Raw genomic sequence first — 18,966 nt, 5'->3', positions numbered from 1 at the left:
AGAAAAAACCTCTCGTGTCTTTGCCAGGATTCCATTTCTCCACAGGAACCCAGAGACTGTAGATGCTTATGCAGCATCCTCAACTTTAAGATACGTTTAGAGATTTGAGCTCAGGCCCTCAACCATTTGGAGCAAGCTCTTCTGCCCACGGAGCCATGGCTCTAGCCTTTAGCATCTCCTTCTGATAATACACAAGTCACTAACTAAGGGTAAGACTAGTTTTAGATTGTTTCATTGTCTTTAAAATACAAGTTTTACAAACTTTGAAACAGTGTTTCCCTCCTGCTTGAATGGCAGCCCTAGACAGTCATCATGACTTGTTAAAACAGGGTGGAGTTGGCCCAAGCCTTTAATCCCAGCATTCCCGAGATAGTGGCAGGCAGATCTGAGTGCCAGGCTAGCATCGTCTACAGTCGGAGATCCAGGACAGCCAGGGCTACACAAAGAAAGCCTGTTTTGAAAACAAACAAACAAACAAACAAACAAAAATGGGTGGAGATGGATGAAATTTGAGGCCCCTGAGGTGAGGGGCCCCTGCTTCTTTATGAGAGCCTCAGCACAGAGGATGATTGTTCATCCTGTGTCTGATTGGCTGGTTAATGAGACAATCTTAGGTAACAGCCCCATCTAAATGTCAGGAAGAAGGAAATGAGCTCACAGATTTTTTTTTTTTTTTTTGGTTTAAATCTGAAGAAAATGTGTAGAAATTTGAATAAACTTAAAAACCAAATCCCCTTTAAAATGGTCTTCAGCATCGTCAGGCTTAGGTGAGTTTTGAAGTTCGTCACATATGATTTACAAACCAAGGATGCGATCACTCACCTTTTTCTCTTGATTTTTTTTTTTTTTTGGGGGGGGTGCATTTGTGTGAGGAAACTCAGTCCCCTCCCCCACTGTCCACTCCCCTCCCACCTCTGCTACCAACCAACACCCTTGTGTCTCTCCCTGATGGATCTCCTCACCAGCTTTCTCCCTGTTGTAGGGTCAGGAGAGGGTTACACTCTGCTCAGTAGCTGACCTTTCTGTGGTATCTGTACTGCTGTGTGAAGACCCACCCAGGAGCGGTTGGTTTGAAACAAAAACAGTCATCTATTTTGCTCACAGCTATGGGGTTTGCCTCAGCTCAGCCAGGCCTTCCCAATCTCTTAGATTCTCTTTGAGGCTGGCTGCCTGCAAGACAAGCCTTTCACATGGCAAAGGCCTGGGAAGCTTCACACAGCTGGGACTCCCGAGCAGTCCCTTCACATGGTCTCTCCACAGGGTGACCTCAGAAGAGCAGGACTCCCACAGAGGTGGAGGCGCTTGGCCTCCAGGGCGGTGCTTCATGAGACCCTCAGTAGCTAAGTGTGCCCTTTTCTGGTGCGCCTCAGCTCCTTACCACTCACCCCTTGTTGTTTGTGGGGCAGTCACAAAGACTGCAGGGGTGAAGGGGAGGGGCCATGGGTCCACCCTCCTTCCTAGGAGCATCAAAGAATTTGCAGACCTATTTTAAAACCTCTGCCTGGCTCTTCCTCTGTTCGTTGTTCAAATTAGACCAGTCGGTACGGGAGTCATCTAGTTCCTTTTGCTGTGCCACCTAACTCTGGGGACTCGTGGTGGGTGGGAACGCCAGTGTTATGTATGTGCCTTTGCTTTATTTAAAAAAGATTTCCTCCATGCTTTAAAATCCCGCTAAGGCAGATGCAGGATCTCAGCACTCAGGAAGCTGAAGCAAGAGACATGTGAGTTTGGGACCAGCTTAGGTTGCATATCAAGATGCGTGTTAAATTGGTGACACATTCATAAGACTGAGATAGGAAGATGGTAAATTGGAGGTCAGCATAAAGTACACACTGAGATCCTGTCTCAAGAAAATAGTCAAACAAAATGAATATATTTCATGAAAATATAATGATGGGGCTGGTGAGTGTCTCAGTGGGTAAAGGTTGTGACGGCCTCACTTTCATCCCAGGACCCATATAATGGACAAGAACCAATTTCTCCAAGTTGACTTCTGACCTTCACATGTGTGCTGTGGCACATACATGCCCTCCACCCCCGTACACGTATGTGTACACACACAACATAAAGTAAAAATAAGTTAAATAAAAAACAATAGTTATGAGCCGGGAGTGGTGGCGCACGCCTTTAATCCCAGCACTCAGGAGGCAGAGGCAGGTGGATTTCTGAGTTTGAGGCCAGCCTGGTCTACAAAGTGATTTCCAGGACAGCCAGGGCTTTACAGAGAAACCCTGTCTCAAAAAACCAAAAAAAAAAAAAAAAAACCAAAAAAAAAAAAAAAGAAAAAAGAATCCACTGAATTTATTAATCCACTCCCTGACAATGAGAACTCTGTGCACCTGTCACCTTTTAATTTGTCATCCCTGGTTCTCAGTCTGTGCCCCTTCTTCGTCATTCCCGCACCACTTAGGACACCCAGAACATCTTCTGTCTTCCAGTCGTTCCTTCCTCTGGTATCTGGCACCTCAGTGTGGCTTTCTAAAACTTGATGACCAGTCTTGCTGTCAGACACCGTTGGTCCCAATCCCCTAACACAACACATTCCAATCTCCTTATGATTTGGTTCTAGGAGAATCCGATCTCAGTTCTCACCATTTCCCACCAAGGCTCAATATGGTGTTGCCACATGGGATGTCTCATCATGCTTCCTGCTTCTCTGTAAGCTGCTGCTGTCTCTGCTTTCCAGTGTACATGCATGTGTACTAAGTGTGTGTCTGTGTTTGTGCACACTGTTTATAATGTGTTCTTGTTTAAAAGTACTTCTGGGAAGGCAACTATGCTCACACTATGCCACCAACACACCACACAACCCTTTCTTTGTCTTGTCTGTCACGTCATTTCTTACTGTGTAGGTGGGAGCTACTGGCGATTTCATAGCACATTAATATCTCCGTCATCTGCAAATAGCAACATTGTGGTAAGTAGAGTGAGAAGCTTTCGTTATTTGAAACGATCCCTGTAATTAGACTCACAGTAGGATGGGGTGGAGTTTGAATTTGGTCATTATTGCAAGTCAAAGGTTTTAAGTCCGGTAGCTTGTTTCACTTTTAGGTAAAGACACATACATACTTAATGCTGTGTGTAGTGTGCCTGGGTGTGCAAACACTTGTGTGTTTTCACTGTTAAGTGCCCTTAACATAGTGTGTGCGCGTTTGTGATATTTTTATTTATTCATGTTTTTTTGGGAGGGGGAGCCTGTGTAACCACTCTTGGCTTTCTGGCTTCTTCTGATGGCTTTCCCCCATCATCTTCTGCTTGCATCATCTTCTGCCTGCGTCATCTTCTGCCCGTGTCATCTTCTGAATGTTGGGATTCAGTTGCTCACATCCCTGCTTGGCTTGCCTTTTGCCGCTCATTTCTCGGATGTCACAGCTTTGCTCTACGGGCTTTGATTTTTTTTTTTTTTTTTCATCAGGCACATGTAACTAATTTGTCAGCTTTCTTTGTTATTCTATTCTCTTAAGGTTCTTTGAGGCTCTCTATATAACTTAATGCCTTTGAACACGTAAACAGTAATTAACTTATGAAGGGGCTGGCATTTTCCCTGTGATTTATGATGCTTCTTAGTTTCACAGGCCTGTCTTCCTTCCTCCCTCCTACCCTTCCTCCCTCCTCTCCTTCATTGTCTACAACAACTTTATTGAGGTATAATTCACGTCCCATAACATCCACCCTTTAAAAGTATGTCATCCAGGGCTGGAGAGATGGCTGAGCAGTTAATACCATTCACCAGTACCCGGATGGCATCTCAACCCTTTGTAACTCCAGTTCTGGTGGGTCTCACGCCCTCCTCTCACCTCCCTTGGGCACCGCACAGATGTGGTGCATATGCAGGAAAACCCTCATACACACAAAAGTAGCTAACAATTTCAAAGAGCATGCCACAGCATAGGGTTTGGCCTGTTTACAGCATTGTGTAATGTTACCCCTCCATCTGAAAACATTTTAGAACATTCTTATCACCCCTAAAAGGAATTCTTACTCATTAGCACTCATCTCTCCTACCAATGTCCCTCCTGTGTTGTGTTTCTATAGCCTGAGTCTCCCTCCGGCTTTCTTCATATTCTTAGTACACTTATCAGCTAGTCAGATGCTAATTTAAATTATATTAGAGTTTGACAGAGCAACTGAACTGTGAACTCGTGTGTGTGTGTGTGTGTGTGTGTGTGTGTGTAAGGCCAGACAGACATGAGAGATCTTACATCTTAAAGAGTTGGCACCATGGTTGTAGAGACTTGGCAGACTTGGCAGGTCTGAAGTCGGCAGAGTAGGCTGGCAGGCTGGAGACTCAGAAAAGTGTTGCGTTGGTCTGCTGGCCAAGTTTACCAGTCTCCTGGAAAGACCGGTGCTTTTTTCCAGTCAGGTATATTCACCTGACAGGATGACGCTCGCCCACAGTTTGGAGGCTGTTGGGTTTTGTTGGTTGCTTTGTTTTGAGATGGCCCTGTCTCTTGTCTAGGCTGGCCTTAAGCTGCCAGTGCTCTCTCTAGTCAGCCTTCTGAGTAATGGGAATTACTCACGTATAACCACTGCGCCTGGCCTGGAGTGCAGTTTGTTTTCCTTCGTCAACTAACTTAAATATTAATCTCATATTAAAAATGTGTCCCGTCACCTTGGCACCACGCCTAGCCAGACTTGACACATAACATCAGCCACCACACAGATATTTATTCAGAGTTAGTTTAAAATAGAAGAAAGTTGGAAGACGTAATGGCCCAGGGGATGCCTTTGAACCCTCACCCCTCCAGGAAGAAGCTTCAACCACAGACCAGCTTCATCCCTTTCTGAAAGTTATCTGTTAGACACACTGTTTAAATTTGGATTGCTTCCCATCTAAGATAAGCTGCCACAGTCACAGTCAGAGACTAACCTAACCAGACACTTCCAGGTGTGCCTAGTGACTGGTCTCCTAGGTGATTTCAGGTCCCGTCAAATTGACACACACTAGCCATATTAGCTGTAAATACTTGGCTTCAGGATACCACAGTCAAGGTTTGCCTCTGACCGTCACTGGCCTGCCCTCAGCTTTCTTTTCTTTTCTTTTCTTTTCTTTTCTTTTCTTTTCTTTTCTTTTCTTTTCTTTTCTTTTCTTTTCTTTTCTTTTCTTTTCTTTTCTTTCTTTTTTTCCGAGACAGGGTTTCTCTGTATAGCCCAGGCTGTCCTGGAACTCACTTTGTAGACCAGGCTGACCTCAAACTCAGAAATCCACCTGCCTCTGCCTCCCCAAGTGCTGGGATTAAAGGCGTGCGCCACCACTGCCCGGCTGCCCTCAGCTTTCTTTCACAGTTCTTGTTCTTTATCCTTGGTACCCCAGGACTTCCTTTCCATCTAAAGTATTGTCTTTATGACAGTCCATGCAGATGGATAATCTCAGTTGTTCCCTACAGTAGACCATCTTGGGACGCCTAGCTGGCCTTAGCTTGTTATACACAGGCCAGCGCAATCCACTCATGTCAGTATTCACTATGTCAATGAAATGAAGCACTCCCCCAGGCCATCTCCCAGAAGATGGCAACACTGAAACAAATGTCATTTGACCAAGACTCAGCTCCTATTTCACCTGTAGCAACATTTACAGACCCTTTCCTACGCTTTTATCTTGGTTGCGTGTGTATTATGCACATATGCGTGCAAACACACTCATGTATACTATGATGTGGAGGCCAGAAGCCAATATTGGATGTCTTTCCCAGTTGCTCTCAATCTCATTTTTTGAGACAGGGTCTCTCACAGAAGCCACCGCTCACCGATTTGGCTAGGCTGGCCAGCCAGTGTGCTAGGACCTGTCTCTGCCTCCCCCCCCTCCCCCCCCAACTAGGATTGAAGCAGAATTAGAGCCATGGCGCCCAGCTGTTTTACGTAGCTGTCTCTCCAGCTCCCTCATTTGTGTTTTTAATCACCATTCCAATCACTCCCTACCCCACGCCCCAGGAACAGCTGTCTTAGAAAGCAGATGTTTTTACCTTCACACCTTTGGCTGGAAACTCACCAGGGCCACTTGTCTTGGAGTTAGACCCTGGCTGGTCTTTCTTTCTCTTTTTACAGTGAGTGACCGCTGCTTGCACACACACTCTGGTGCTGGTGAACCGCCCCAGCTCTGTCATTGCTCGGCTCTGATGGAGCTTTGTATCACTTCTTTCCTTTCTCTCGGGGACACAGAGTTCGTTAAAGATTGCAGTCTGTATTTAGCTTAACAAACGGTGGAGGGAGTAGTAGTTGAGTGTGGGCTGTTTTCCTCTAGTGCTCCCCTTAGAGGTGTGAACTTAGCAGGAGGCTCTCAGACCCTAGAAGATTAGAGCTGTTCTGCCAGAGTGGGAACCTTCCTCCCTCCCTCCCTTGCCTCCCCCCTCTCTTTCTTCCTCCTTCCTCCCCTTCCCTTATTCTTACCTTAAAAGTACTTTTGTAGAAATTCGTGATTTGGGGTCAGGGAGGTGACTCAGATGCTAAGGGCACTTGCTGTCAAGCCCCAGGATTTGAGTTGGATTCTCCAAACCTACATGGTGGAAGGAGAGAAAGTTCCTCTCTGACTACTACACTACACCAAGGCCATGGCAAGCATATGACTTGACCCCCAATACATACATAATACATACATATATACATGTTAAAAACAAAAACAAAAACTCGACAACCTCTACAGATTGGGGTGTTATCCCATCCTAAGTTTTAAGCTGTTTGGACATTCTCTTTTGTGACAGTCACTGTGGCAGGCATTAGAACAGGGAACAGGTCATCTTGGGTTGCCTTCCAAGACAACCTAAGTCTCTTCCTGCAGAGCTTGTTTGCATGTAGCTCGATTTGGTTACTTCATAGGAAGAGAGGAGCAGGTTTAAAATACACCGCTTTCTGGGAGATTTTGGGTTGCATCTCAGCATGGAGGAAAAGCTACACAAAGGCGCTGGCTTTGGCATTGAAGGCTTCAAGCAAGCTCAGCTCCCTTGCCCACTCTTGCTGCTTCAAAGGCAGGCAGACGGAAATGTAGGGCATTGTTAATGGTCAGTATTCATCTGACTGAGTAAAACGTTAGCAAGACTCGGAATGTTTTTCAAGTCAGTATCATCATGGGCAGGATTTATCTGAGCAACAAGTGATTATTGAGGCGTGGGAGTAGGGAGATGTGCCTGTGTCCGGAAGCGACCGCCCTTGGCTGTTCTGGGAGCTTCTGCTCCATCAGGTGGACAACTGGAGGCCTTGGATATCGAGTGTAAAGTCAGGTCACGGAGCGCATCACAGGCAGCAGTTAGCTTGAGTAGGGTGATAGCATCTGCAGTGGTCTGGATGCAGGGGGCGCGGGGCGGGGCACTACACAGGCAGGCTCTCTGGAAATTTGTTCTCACTGGAAAGCTGGGGTGGCCAGAGTAAGGAAGAGAGCTCATCTATTTCCTCGAGTATGTGGGACATGAAGCCAACGGGGTGCTGAGCATGGGTTTGAGCCAGAGAAGATGCCGGGGCGGAGTGATCAGATTTGGGAAAGATGGTAACTTAAGAAGGAGCGTGTGTCCTCGACCTTTGGCCTTAGCAGTTGGAAGAACCACACTAGTGTTTTTGAAGGCACCACCTTAGGGACAGGCAAAGATTTCCGTACATTAGGAGTTGAGTTTAGGATGGTTTAGGTGGGTCCAAATGGATAGCTGATAGTTTGTGAAGTAGATGAGAGGTAGGCCTTGGTCAAAGATACCAGCTCTGTACTGGCATAGCCAGATTCAAATGTAAATCCTCCAGGATTTGTCACAGAGGGGTAATGTCAGTGGGTAAGAGGTTGGGGACTGACCTTGGGTCATTCTGTCAATCAGAGTTGGAGAAGAAACAAAGGAAGGACACCTGGGGAGCTGAAGGACACCAGGAGGGGCTGGTCCTAGCACTCCTGGAAGCCACTCCAGAGGCGGAGGCTGCAGGATGGGAACATAGCCAGATCCTCAGGTCACAGAACAAGAAGAAATCTAGGATACCATGTGACATTTGGCAATCCAAGTGAAGAAAGTATTTTTTAAATATGGTGAGAAACATGGTGCCTTTGAGTGTACTGGAGACTCACCTCTGGGTTTCATGAACTGTGGAGGCCTTTGGGAACAGTGACTCCTGGGGAGTGCAGGTCACTCCTGGGGAGTGCAGGTGGAATGGGGGAAAGAGACCTAGAAGGGAAGACAGTGGAATTCAAACTGAGACCACTGGAGGGCTTGTATCATAAAGAGATATAGGAGGACTTTTTTAAAACAATCATAAATGGAGACAAAAATGTTGAAGCAGCTGAGGGGCTTCCCCCTGCTCCCTTATGGCAGGACACCTCAGGCTTGCAAATGCGCATGACCCCCTCCTTAGGAAGGAAGGAAGAAAGGAGAGTTTTGATACCTTGAAGTGGCCCTCCTCAGCTTTAAATGGTACCTGGGAGGTGTTTGTGTTGGCTTGGGAGTTGTGACTTTGGGATTTGTGTCTCTCCTCCAGTTGGCTTGCTTAGACTCATTGTGTATCACGATAGATTCTTATCTTTCGCATTTCTGGTAAATGGGGATTATTAGGAAGTTGAACCAATTGTGTGTGGAAAATGCAAGACATTTGACTGGGAATGTGTTTCTCAAGGCCCATTGTTCCCCACAGAACGGAAACCGCTGGCTTCTTGCTGCATGGGTGAGGATAAAGTTATTTTGCAAACACAGAACTTTTTTGTTTTTTTTTTTTTTTTAACTAACATTTTTCATACTGTGATCAAAAGGAATTGCTTTCTGAAAACAACAGTTTAATAGGACATGTAGACTTTGATTTTAAGTAGGGATTTATTGGAAGTCCTTAAAAGAACCCAGTTTCTTCCCATGGCATCTTGCGTTCTTCTAATTGCAGAGGTAGTTTGCACCATTAGCTTGGGAAGAAAACTATCTTAAGAAAGTTAGAAATATATATTTAGTTCAGTTTGTTTGTTTCTTTTTGCTTTTGTTTGCTTTTGAGACAGGGTCTCACTGCCTGTCCTGGAACTCACTCTGTAGACCAGGTTGGCCTTGAACCTCCAACTCACAGAGATCTGTCCTCATCTCTCCTTGAATGGTGGGATTAAAGGCATACACCACCACCCCCAGTTGAATTTTGTTTTTAATAACTTTAAAATATAATAGTTGTAACTAGCCAGAAGGGAGATGAGTGAGTAGTCCATGAATGCAGTTTTGTTGCGGGATTTTGACCCCTGAATGGTGTAGTGGTGTGAATATTCACAGAGCACCTATGTGTCACCAGCACAGGGAACATATCCCCTAGTGAGGATTGCTCAGTTCATGCTCACCTGTCCTCCCTCAACCCCATCGCCACCCCGTGTAACAAAACTTTCCTTGACTAGGTAAATACTAGCAAGCTTGTGTCAGCTAGTGATAACAGTTCCAGGACAAAAGCCAAGTGGAAATACAGTGTGAGATAGCGGCCCAGTTCACACCAACTGTGCCTCTGGAACCCTTTTCTAATCCGTTGGTTGGGGAGGTCACCACCTCCTTCGACTTGTGTGGGAAATGCACCCAACAGAGCGTCTGGCATGATGCCCACGGGCAAGTGAGGGATGCAGGTCCCCCATTTTTGTCTGAATCATCCAAATCTTAAAGGCAGTGCCAGTAACACCTATGTCAGTTATGGCGCACTTCAGCCGTGTCCTTGAGTGGTTTTTTGAAGATCTTGACAAAAAGCAAAATAACATGTATAAACCGTGAATACATTGTCCTTGGTGAAATAAACCAGGCCGCCCAGAGGGCGGGTAGCTGTGATTCCAATTGCAAGAGGTACCCCGAGTTATCACTTCATTGTGACAGTAAGACTGTAAAAGACCAGGGCAGGGTGATGGGGCATCACTGTGTTATAGGTACTGAGTTTTGCAACACCAGGAGGGTTCTGGACACAGATGGTGGTGGTGGCTGGATAGCAGTGAGATGGCAAAGGACCATGTTAAATGTCCTTATGGATGCACATCTGTACACACACACACACAAATTACACACACGCACACACACACACACACACACACACACACACACACACACACGACTCTGTTACATCCCCTTTCTTCCTTTTCCATATATATGATTGAATCCACAACCCACCATCAAGTAGTGGGTGTCCGTTCTGACATCCCGTGTCTGTGCGATTCCCCTAAAATTAAAGCCCCCTCAGGGAGTCTCTTCCCTTTGAAGAGGTGTCAAACTGCAGACTGTTCTTTGGTGAGCCGAGTGCAGCCTGGCTGGAAAAGGCATTTTCTATTGTTCTGTCGATAGAGAAAATATTTCTTGGGTTCTCATTGTGTTCTGGGAACAAAGACACAGAACTGCTGAGTGACACCTGCCAGCTATTGTTCAAAGTTTCCTCCAAACAGTACCGGGGATACTTTCACAGCCCTGGAAAATCTTTATGAAATAGCCTTTGAAAGCATCGCTCTCATTTGGCAGTTGAGAAGCCCGAGGCTCTTGAGTGGGGTAAGTGGCTTTCTACTTTAAAGACATTTTTAAGAAGTGTTTCAGTTCACAGACACAAAGACAGGACATTCCAGATAGCCGAAAGCACCCAGCAGATGTAGGCGTGGGAGTGTGGGGGATGCAACTGTATGGAGCAGAGTCTAGAGGACATTAGGGGACTACGGTGGTGGTTTTGTCTCTTCCATTACAGTCTTGACTCCTGCGACAGTGAGTTCCCAGCTGCTTGGTAGGCATCGACAACAGAACTGTGCCCTAGCAAGCCACGCTCGAGAGAGTCAAGTCCCCAAAGAGAGGGCAGAGGCCCAGTGGGATTCCCACATGGCCTTCTGTTCTGGTCAAGTGGAAGGGCATTTTCTATTTTAGTGCTACAGGGCTTGGGTTGGGAGCCACAGGTCATGATGGAGTTGAGTGAGAAGAAGGGCAGGCTGCTGAGGTGGCTCGACAGGTAAGGTACTTGCTGCTGAGCCTGATGCCCAACCTGCGTTACACCTTGGGACCCATATGATGGAGGGAGAGAGCATCTCCCTCAACAACAACAAGCCAACAATAAGAAGTGTAGGGATAGATTTATTTATTGTATGTGAGTATACTGTCCCTGTTTTAGACACACCAGAAGAGGGTATCAGATCCCATTACAGATGGTTGTGAGCCACCATGTGGTTGCTGGGAGTTGAACTCAGGACCTCTGGAAGAATAATCAGTATTCTTAACCGCTGAGCCATCTCTCCAGCCCAGGAATAATTTTTTTTTTTAAAGAGAGAGTTGGAGATGTGTGGTTCTGGAAGGAGGTGAGGTGGGTGGAGCATACGTGAGTGTACACGGGTGAGGGAGACTCGCCTTCAGTTCTGTGGGCTTCTTTCTTTTTTTGGCAAAAAAAAAAAAAAAAAAAAAAAAAAAAACCCTGGTCACTTGAATACACAGGTGAGATGCAGGTTAGCTTTGAAAAAGGAGGATTAGAGTCAGTGTGTAAAATGCCTGGGCGCTGAAGTGCCTGGGAAGGGGGTACTTGAGTGGTCTGGTTGAACTTGGAGAGTTGACATTGAGCAACTGCTTCTGGGTGAAGACCTGGGGTGTCACTGAGATGAAGGGGATGCAGTTGGTTTGGAGACATGACAAGCCAAGTGTCTTCAGAGGGTACTCTAGAGGGTCAAGCTCCCTTTAGAAGAATAGTACCATGTGCTAGTCCTTTGACAGCAAGATTTACTTATGTTTGTTTTATGTGTATGGGTAGTTTTACCCTCATATATGTCTGTGTACCACGTGCTTGTGTTACCAGTGAGCCCAGAAGAGGCACTTGTATTCTCTAGACTGAGTTGTTAGCGGCCATGTGTTTGCTAGGAATTGAACTTAGGTCTTCTGCCAGAGCAGGTGGTACTCTTGACTACTGAGCCATCATGTCCAGTCCCTGTATGTAGTCTCTTAGAAACATGGCATGCGTAGCTAGGCATGGGGACCATCCTAGTTCTTTAGAGGTGACAAGAGGAGGATTTAGGGGTTAAACGTTAATCTCAGCTACATACATAATGAAATTGAGGCCCATCTAGGGTGCGTGACTTCCTGACTTTAAAGCAACATGAAACAGACAAAAACTGACTCATATCTTCCATAACTGCAGATGCTTTCTAATACAATACTACTGTGTGATACACTGACAGCTGAATGATTACATAGAATACTTATTAAAGGGTTGGGGAGATGGCGCAGAGGATAAAGTGCTTGCCAACCACAGGTTGGACCTCAGCACGCAACATCAAAGCAGGGCAGATGTGTGGTCCCCTGTGATCCCAGTACCTGGGAGGCAAAGACAGGAAGGAACTCCCCAGAGAAGGCTGGCTACCTAGTGTAAGCAGAGTTGGTGAACTCTTGGTTCAGAGAAACCTCGTGTCAGTGAATAAATTGTAGAGAGATCAAGGGAGACACCGAACAACTTCAGTCCTCTGTATGCACATGCTTAAGGTCACATGCGAACACATAAGCCGGGCGTGGTGGCACACGCCTTTAATCCCAGCACTCGGGAGTCAGAGGCAGGCAGATTTCTGAGTTCGAGGCCAGCCTGGTCTACAGAGTGAATTCCAGGACAGCCAAGACTGCACAGAAAAACCCTGTTTCAAAAAACCAAAAAAAAAAAAAAAAAAAAAAAAAAGAAGCAAAAACATGTACACATGCACAGGTACCACAGACTATACACACACACACATGTTTGAAATAAGGTGGAAAATCCATTAAACATTCTATGATTAAATATATTAATGTTTTAAATTTGGCTGTCTTTTGAAATACAATCAAGGCCCTTTCTGTGCAATGTCTTTTCGAGGGATTTCCCTCTGACCATGAAAGTTCATTTTTAGAGCCAAAGCATTTTCTTTTTACACTCATTCTTGCTGTGATGCTTGACTCAATCACATAATTATAATAAACACAATTGACCTTAGCAGATTATAGAGCAAACTTTACTCCTGGCTGGCATGTAGCTCTATTAGTAGAAAAGTGAAATCCTCTGATTCCCGTAGCCTCTGTGGAAGCCGAAATGCAGAAGCCATGCCCTCCCCATGCTTTTAGGGACAGGAGTCTGGGATTATGTTTAGAGCCAAGGCCTTACCTTAGTTCTACATAGGCACAAGGTAATAAACGATATGGCAGATGTTGGGTTATTCATAAAGTTTGAGTATAGGTGTGTGTGTGTATGTATGTGTATATATAATATATTATATATACTTTATATATATATGCAGTTTTATTGAGGTATAATTTGTTCACCACCATGAATGATCAACTTAAAGCATAGAACTTGTGGCTACTGTGTATTCATAGACTTGAACACCCATCTCTACAGTTGATTGTGGATAAATGTCAATACATGATATACTATTCCAGCAGGTACAGGAACCACAGTTTTTACCTATCCATTCACTGGTAGCTAACATTTGGTTATTTTAACCATTTGGCTATTGTATTAAATGGTACAAAGAACAGGCAGTCATGGATTTTTTTTGAGGGAATATATTATCATTTTGTGTTTGTATACCAAAGAGTGGAAATCCCGGTTGGCGTTTCTTCGAGGAACGCGTAGAGTTTTCTGGAGTTGATCTCTGACTTTCTCTTCCCAGTATGCGGTGTGTGAGGGTTTTAGCCACACTCTTACTGTTTAGCACCATCAGCCTTAGTCATCTTGGGATGTGGCATGGAATACCATAGACTGGTGAGTCAGGTGGGTTCTTCAGTCCTGGAGGTGGAGAAGTCTATAATCAAAGCAGATCTGGTGTCTGGCCAGAGCCCACTTCATGGTTTAGAGGAAGCAAGCTCTCCTGTGCTTTTAGTAACGGTAACATTCCCATTTGGGGACCGCACCCTGACTGCCCCTGAAAGTCCCCACCTCCTCTACTTAGTATGTCAGAATGTGGGTTTAGGGGTGGGGCACATACATTCATCCATAATACAGTCTTCTTGAGATTTTACTTTTAAAAGTATTTTTTCGTTTTTCTTTTCTTTTTTTGTAAAGATTTACTTATTTTATGTATATGAGTACACTGTAGCTGTACAGATAGTTGTGAGCCTTCATGTCGTTGTTGGGAATTGAATTTAGGTCCTCTGCTCGCTCCAGTCAACCCCGCTCGCTCAGGCACAAAGATATATTTATTATTATAAATAAGTACACTGTAGCTGTCTTCAGATGCATCAGAAGAGGGCGTCAGATCTTATTACGGGTACGGGTGGTCGTGAGCCAACACGTGGTTGCTGGGATTTGAACTCAGGACCTTCGGAAGAACAGTCAGTGCTCTTACCCATTGAGCCATCTTGTCTGCCCTGAAAGTGTTTTTTCTGATTATCATCATAACAAATGTTTGGAGAAAAGTGTAAGAGAAACATCACTTGTTTAAAACTACTGTCTAACAATAAAAGTATTTTCCCTCCATATTTTAAATTTAGTTTGGTATTGCATATCTGTGATTGCCTCTCAGAAGAACCCTCCCCTTGCTATTGGTAGCAATTTTACATATACCCAGTGCCTACTTTATACTAGCACTGTGTACATTAGTGAATAAGCCTATTTTTAAGTCTTGTTTCCGTGTCCTCTCCCCTGCTTTCTTTTGCTTAGTAACATTTCTGAGTGTTTTAAAAAGTATTTTAAATTTACTATACTAAAGAATGCCTCTTTCATTCTCCTTTTTTTTTTTTTAATCTTGAAAAAAATTTTTTTTGAAGTTTTATCCTATATCAGAGTGGTTCAGGGACAAAGTAGAGACAGAGAGGCTTCTGTTTGCAGTAGATGGCGATTTGCAGACACCCATAATTTGTGAAGGCACTGAAAACCGAGGATGGAGGATGCTCAGCCCTAAAGGGAACATGTGTACTGAACCCCTCCTCCCAGGGCCCAGGGATCGTTGAGGAAGAGGAGTGCAGACTGTGTACGAGCTGGAGGCAGGGCATGACTACAGGGAAACAATGTTTTCTTTTGGACACATCAGGGCAGCTGCACATGTGAACTCATAACAGTCCTGACGATGGCACACACAAGATCTGCGCAGGCCCAAGACAGACCAAATCCCAGCATGAGGAGGGGAGCTGGGCCTGACACCCCACCCTGTCAGCAGCTGTTAGGTGCTGGGTGGGTGGGGGTATAGCCCTGGTGAGTCATCACACCCCAATGGAGGGCCACACATGGAAAAATATGTGGGCAGCAAGTTGGTTTTGATGAGTTTAAAAAACAAAAAGCACCCAGAGTTGGGGAGATGGGGGTGAATCTGGGAAGGGTCAGGAGGGAGGTAAATCTGAATCAAACACATTGTGCAAACTCCTCAAGAATTAATACAAATAATAACCCCCAAAAGAATTGTGGTGAGTCCCATCGGGCTCACCTACAAACTCTACGCGTCAAGTGTAATAATAATATATGATGTACCTTCCAAAGAAGCCATAGGTTTGTTTTTTGTTTTTTTTTTTTTCTACTTTGGATGTTTACATTTCTTGTCCTTTTCTTTCCTCTCCCCTCCCCTCCCCTCCCCTCCCCTCCCCTCCCCTCCCCTCTCCTCTCCTTTTCTCTTCTTTTTTTTTTTCCGGAAATAATATAATATAAAAATAATATAAACAGCATTTCTGTGTAGAATTCTGCAAACATTTTAAGTTTTAGAGTCAGAGCTGGGAACATTTCAGAGAGCCCCTGTCCCATGCTGACACACGTCCGTCCGGCTCAGCAGTGTGTCCTGGTGCCTTCTTAGACCTTCCCCAGCAGGGCGCCCAGGATAGCATCTGATCCATGCAGTGCCAGTATCCTGTCTGCACTCTGGGTATATTGGATTGCTGCCAACAGCAAGGGGGTCCCCCTGATGGACGAGGAGGGAAGTGGCCATGGGTTTTTCAGTAAAGTGACCCTGGGCTACATGACTTTATTAAACTGGAGGAGTCAGCTTATTTTGGAAACTTGTTTCAATAACACGGAACCCATACCTCTCCTATCCCTGTGTTCTTGCGTCCGCTGTAGCAGTCAGTTGACCCCACTTCTCATGTGACTTTAAGTGCTTTTGGGTCCACCAACCGTATTTTTTGAGACAGGGTCTTCTGCCACCTAAGCTGGTGTCTAAATGCACTGTATAGAACTCCCAATCCTCCTGCCTTCCCCCCTCCCCCATGATGTGCTAGAATTATAGGCCTGCGCCACCATGCCCAACTTAACATGCTATTTTCTTAAACACTGAATGTGTTCAGGTAGCTTGCTTATTTAATGTAGCCAGGTGGTCTTCTCAGGGCTGCTCACAGTACATCTGTATTTCCCAGATGCGTGGAATGCATAGGCAATCCCCATTTAGTTTTTAGCCCATCCTTTTGGATGGTTTCTGTTTCAGTTTTACAAGTGGCTCCCATGCTAATCTGGCCATCCAGCTGTCAGTCTGCCCGTGCGGTTGTATGAGGAGGATGGGATTTCTGAGGTCACCAGTTAATTGCAGACCTTGCTGCTAGCGTACGGATACCACCCCCAGCACTGCAGAACACCTGTGCCTTAAGGGGCCCTGTGTAGGAAGACAGGTAGCTCCAGTGTCATTGTCCCAAGTCCCTAGATGCTTTGGCCTTAAGCTAAAGAAACAGTACCATGGCCCTGTTTCCCCAAGAAACAAGTAACAGTGACTGGCATTTCCTTTAAGATTGTAACACACTTGAGAAAGAAGATGGCTTAGAAAACAAACATTTAAGTTAGGACCCTCAAGGTTAATTCACATTGTCCTGGATAAAGACAGTTGGATACTTCCTTTTTGTTTTTTGAGACAGGCTCTTACTGCGGAGCCCTGGCTGGCCTGGAACTGGCTATGGCGGACTAGGCTGGCCGGGAACTTACACTGAACTGCTAGTCCCTGCCTCTTGAGTCCTGGGACTAAAGGTGTAAGCCACCAAACCCAGCCTTGAGCCCCCTCCCCCCTTTTAATCTTACATTTTATGCTGTTGGAGACAGAGCCTGTGAGGATGTATGTCTGGCAGGGGCTTTGCCACTGAGCCACGTTCCTAGCCCTGAGGGGATTTTTTTTTTTTTGACCAAAAAAATTTTTTTAAAGATTTATTTATTTATTTATTATATGTAAGTACACTGTAGCTGTCTTCAGACACTCCAGAAGAGGGCATTAGATCTCATTGCAGATGGTTGTGAGCCACCATGTCGTTGCTGGGAATTGAACTCAGGACCTTCGGAAGAACAGTCAGTGCTCTTAACCCCTGATCCATCTCACCAGCCCATTGACCAAATTGTTAATTGCCATACTTTTATTAGAAGCATGTTACATGACTGCTGCTAAAGTGCTGTGAGCTTTGTTTGAGACCTCGATGTTAGGACTCACCAACTCGACGTTTCTGTCTTCCAGCCTTCGACATTCCACACTCTGCTATACACATGGACTGACCCTGCTGCTTTTCCCAGCGTGCCCCTCTTCAGTGCCTGCTCCAGGTTGAAGAAGCTTCTAGATGGATCCTTTCCAAATTTGGTGTCTTTTCTACAAACTCTGTGCCTCAACCTCAATTTCTAAGTGGTAAGGCTGTGTACTTAAGAAAACGAATTTTATTTATTTTCTGTCTATGTATGTGATTGGGTATGTGCATGCGTGCAAGCGTGCAATCGTGTGGAGGTTGTGAGAGTCGGTTCTACCCTCCCATCAAGTGGGTCTTGTGGATGGGACTCGGGCATTCAGACTTGGTGCCCGGCCCTTTAAAAGATGATAGGAATTGTTCTTTGAACTACCTTCCCCAGGCCCTCTCTTTTTATATATAAGCCACAGTTATTTTTGATAATTTCTTCTGAACTACTTCTAAAAGTATCAGTAACATAGGTCTTTGGAAAGCTTTTAATCAGCCTTCTTCTACTGCCTCGCTGCTATAACACAACACCTAATATTAGTAATTATACATATAAAAATAGCTGCACGAGTCACTTTTCATTGCTATGACAAAATGCTCAAGCAAATCAACTTAAAAAGAGGAATGGTTTTTGGGGGGCTCACGGTTTCAGAGGTTTCCAGCTGCAGTCAGATGGCTCCACAGCTTTTAAACCTCTGGCAAAACCATCGCAGCACGGTATGGTAAAGGGAAGTGGCCAGGATGCATAGAAAGAGAGCCTGTAATGACTGCTTCCTCATTCTACCATTTTATACTGGAGTCTCTGATTTGTTGGACACTGCTGCTCACATTCTGGGCAGACAAATGCTTTATTAATTTCTTTGGGGAGACTCAGCCTAATTACTCTGAGAGTCCAGAGGAAGAGCAGTCAGACACACGGCCTGATGTGTGTACTTGGTAGGTTTTGGTTCCTCATAGCTCCTTCAAGCCCTTGTGGCTGGAAATCATGCCCACCATCATGGCAATCATCAGAGAGGTGTGAGCTCTTTTTAATGCATGGCCTTGCCTGTGCCTTTCCATACATGAGGTTTACTCAGAACTCATCTTTGGACAGAACGAACATATTGCTGAAATGGGAGACCTTAACAAATGAACTGGTTGAAATAGGTCCCCCTTTGCAGCAGTTAACTCGTTTGCCAAATGCTTGTTACTTATGAATGAAAATGCATGCTGACTTTTAGCATAATAAAGAAGTCCTCTGCGTCCTCGGCAGCAGAGTGGAGAATGGGGGGGGGGTGTCCTTGTGGTTCAACTGTAGTTCTTACCATCCACTACATTGGGTTTTTAAAGAGCATAAGCTAATTAGCCTTAGATATCAGTTTTCTTGCCCATATAATAATTCAGTTGAATTATTCGTGAGTTTATTTTTTTTAAAGATTTTAATACCTTGTTAGTTCAGTGAATAAATTGAAAGAATTTTGATTTTTTTTTTAAATTGAAGATATATTTTCTTCTCTTTCCCATCGAGTGAGACAGTTTTGATCTATTGTTTTAGTAAGTTATGAGACAGGAACATGATACCTGCTTGTCTTAGGGTTTCTATTGCTGTGAAGAGACACTATGACCATGGCAATTCTTATAAAGGACAACATTTAATTGGGGCTGACTTACAGTTTCTGGAGGTTCAGTGCATTATCCTCACGGCAGGAAGCAG

At 45.0% G+C, this 18,966-nt stretch overlaps 1 protein-coding gene across 2 annotated transcripts in view; it reads left to right on the top strand.

Moving 5' to 3' along the window:
* The window catches only part of Fryl (FRY like transcription coactivator), a 233,378-nt gene that overhangs the window by 18,624 nt on the left and 195,788 nt on the right, over positions 1-18,966 (top strand). For both annotated transcript variants that reach the window (XM_029477617.2, XM_029477615.2), the window contains exon 2: positions 17,285-17,449. The gene's annotated coding sequence lies outside the window, so the exon portion shown is untranslated. The remainder of the gene's footprint in view (positions 1-17,284; positions 17,450-18,966) is intronic.

Source organism: Mus caroli, unplaced genomic scaffold (assembly GCF_978045245.1).
Source record: "Mus caroli unplaced genomic scaffold, Mus_caroli_1 scaffold_4, whole genome shotgun sequence".
Lineage (NCBI taxonomy): Eukaryota > Metazoa > Chordata > Mammalia > Rodentia > Muridae > Mus > Mus caroli.
The sequence above is the reverse complement of the archived record's forward strand: the minus strand, read 5'-3'. Positions and strand labels throughout refer to the sequence as shown.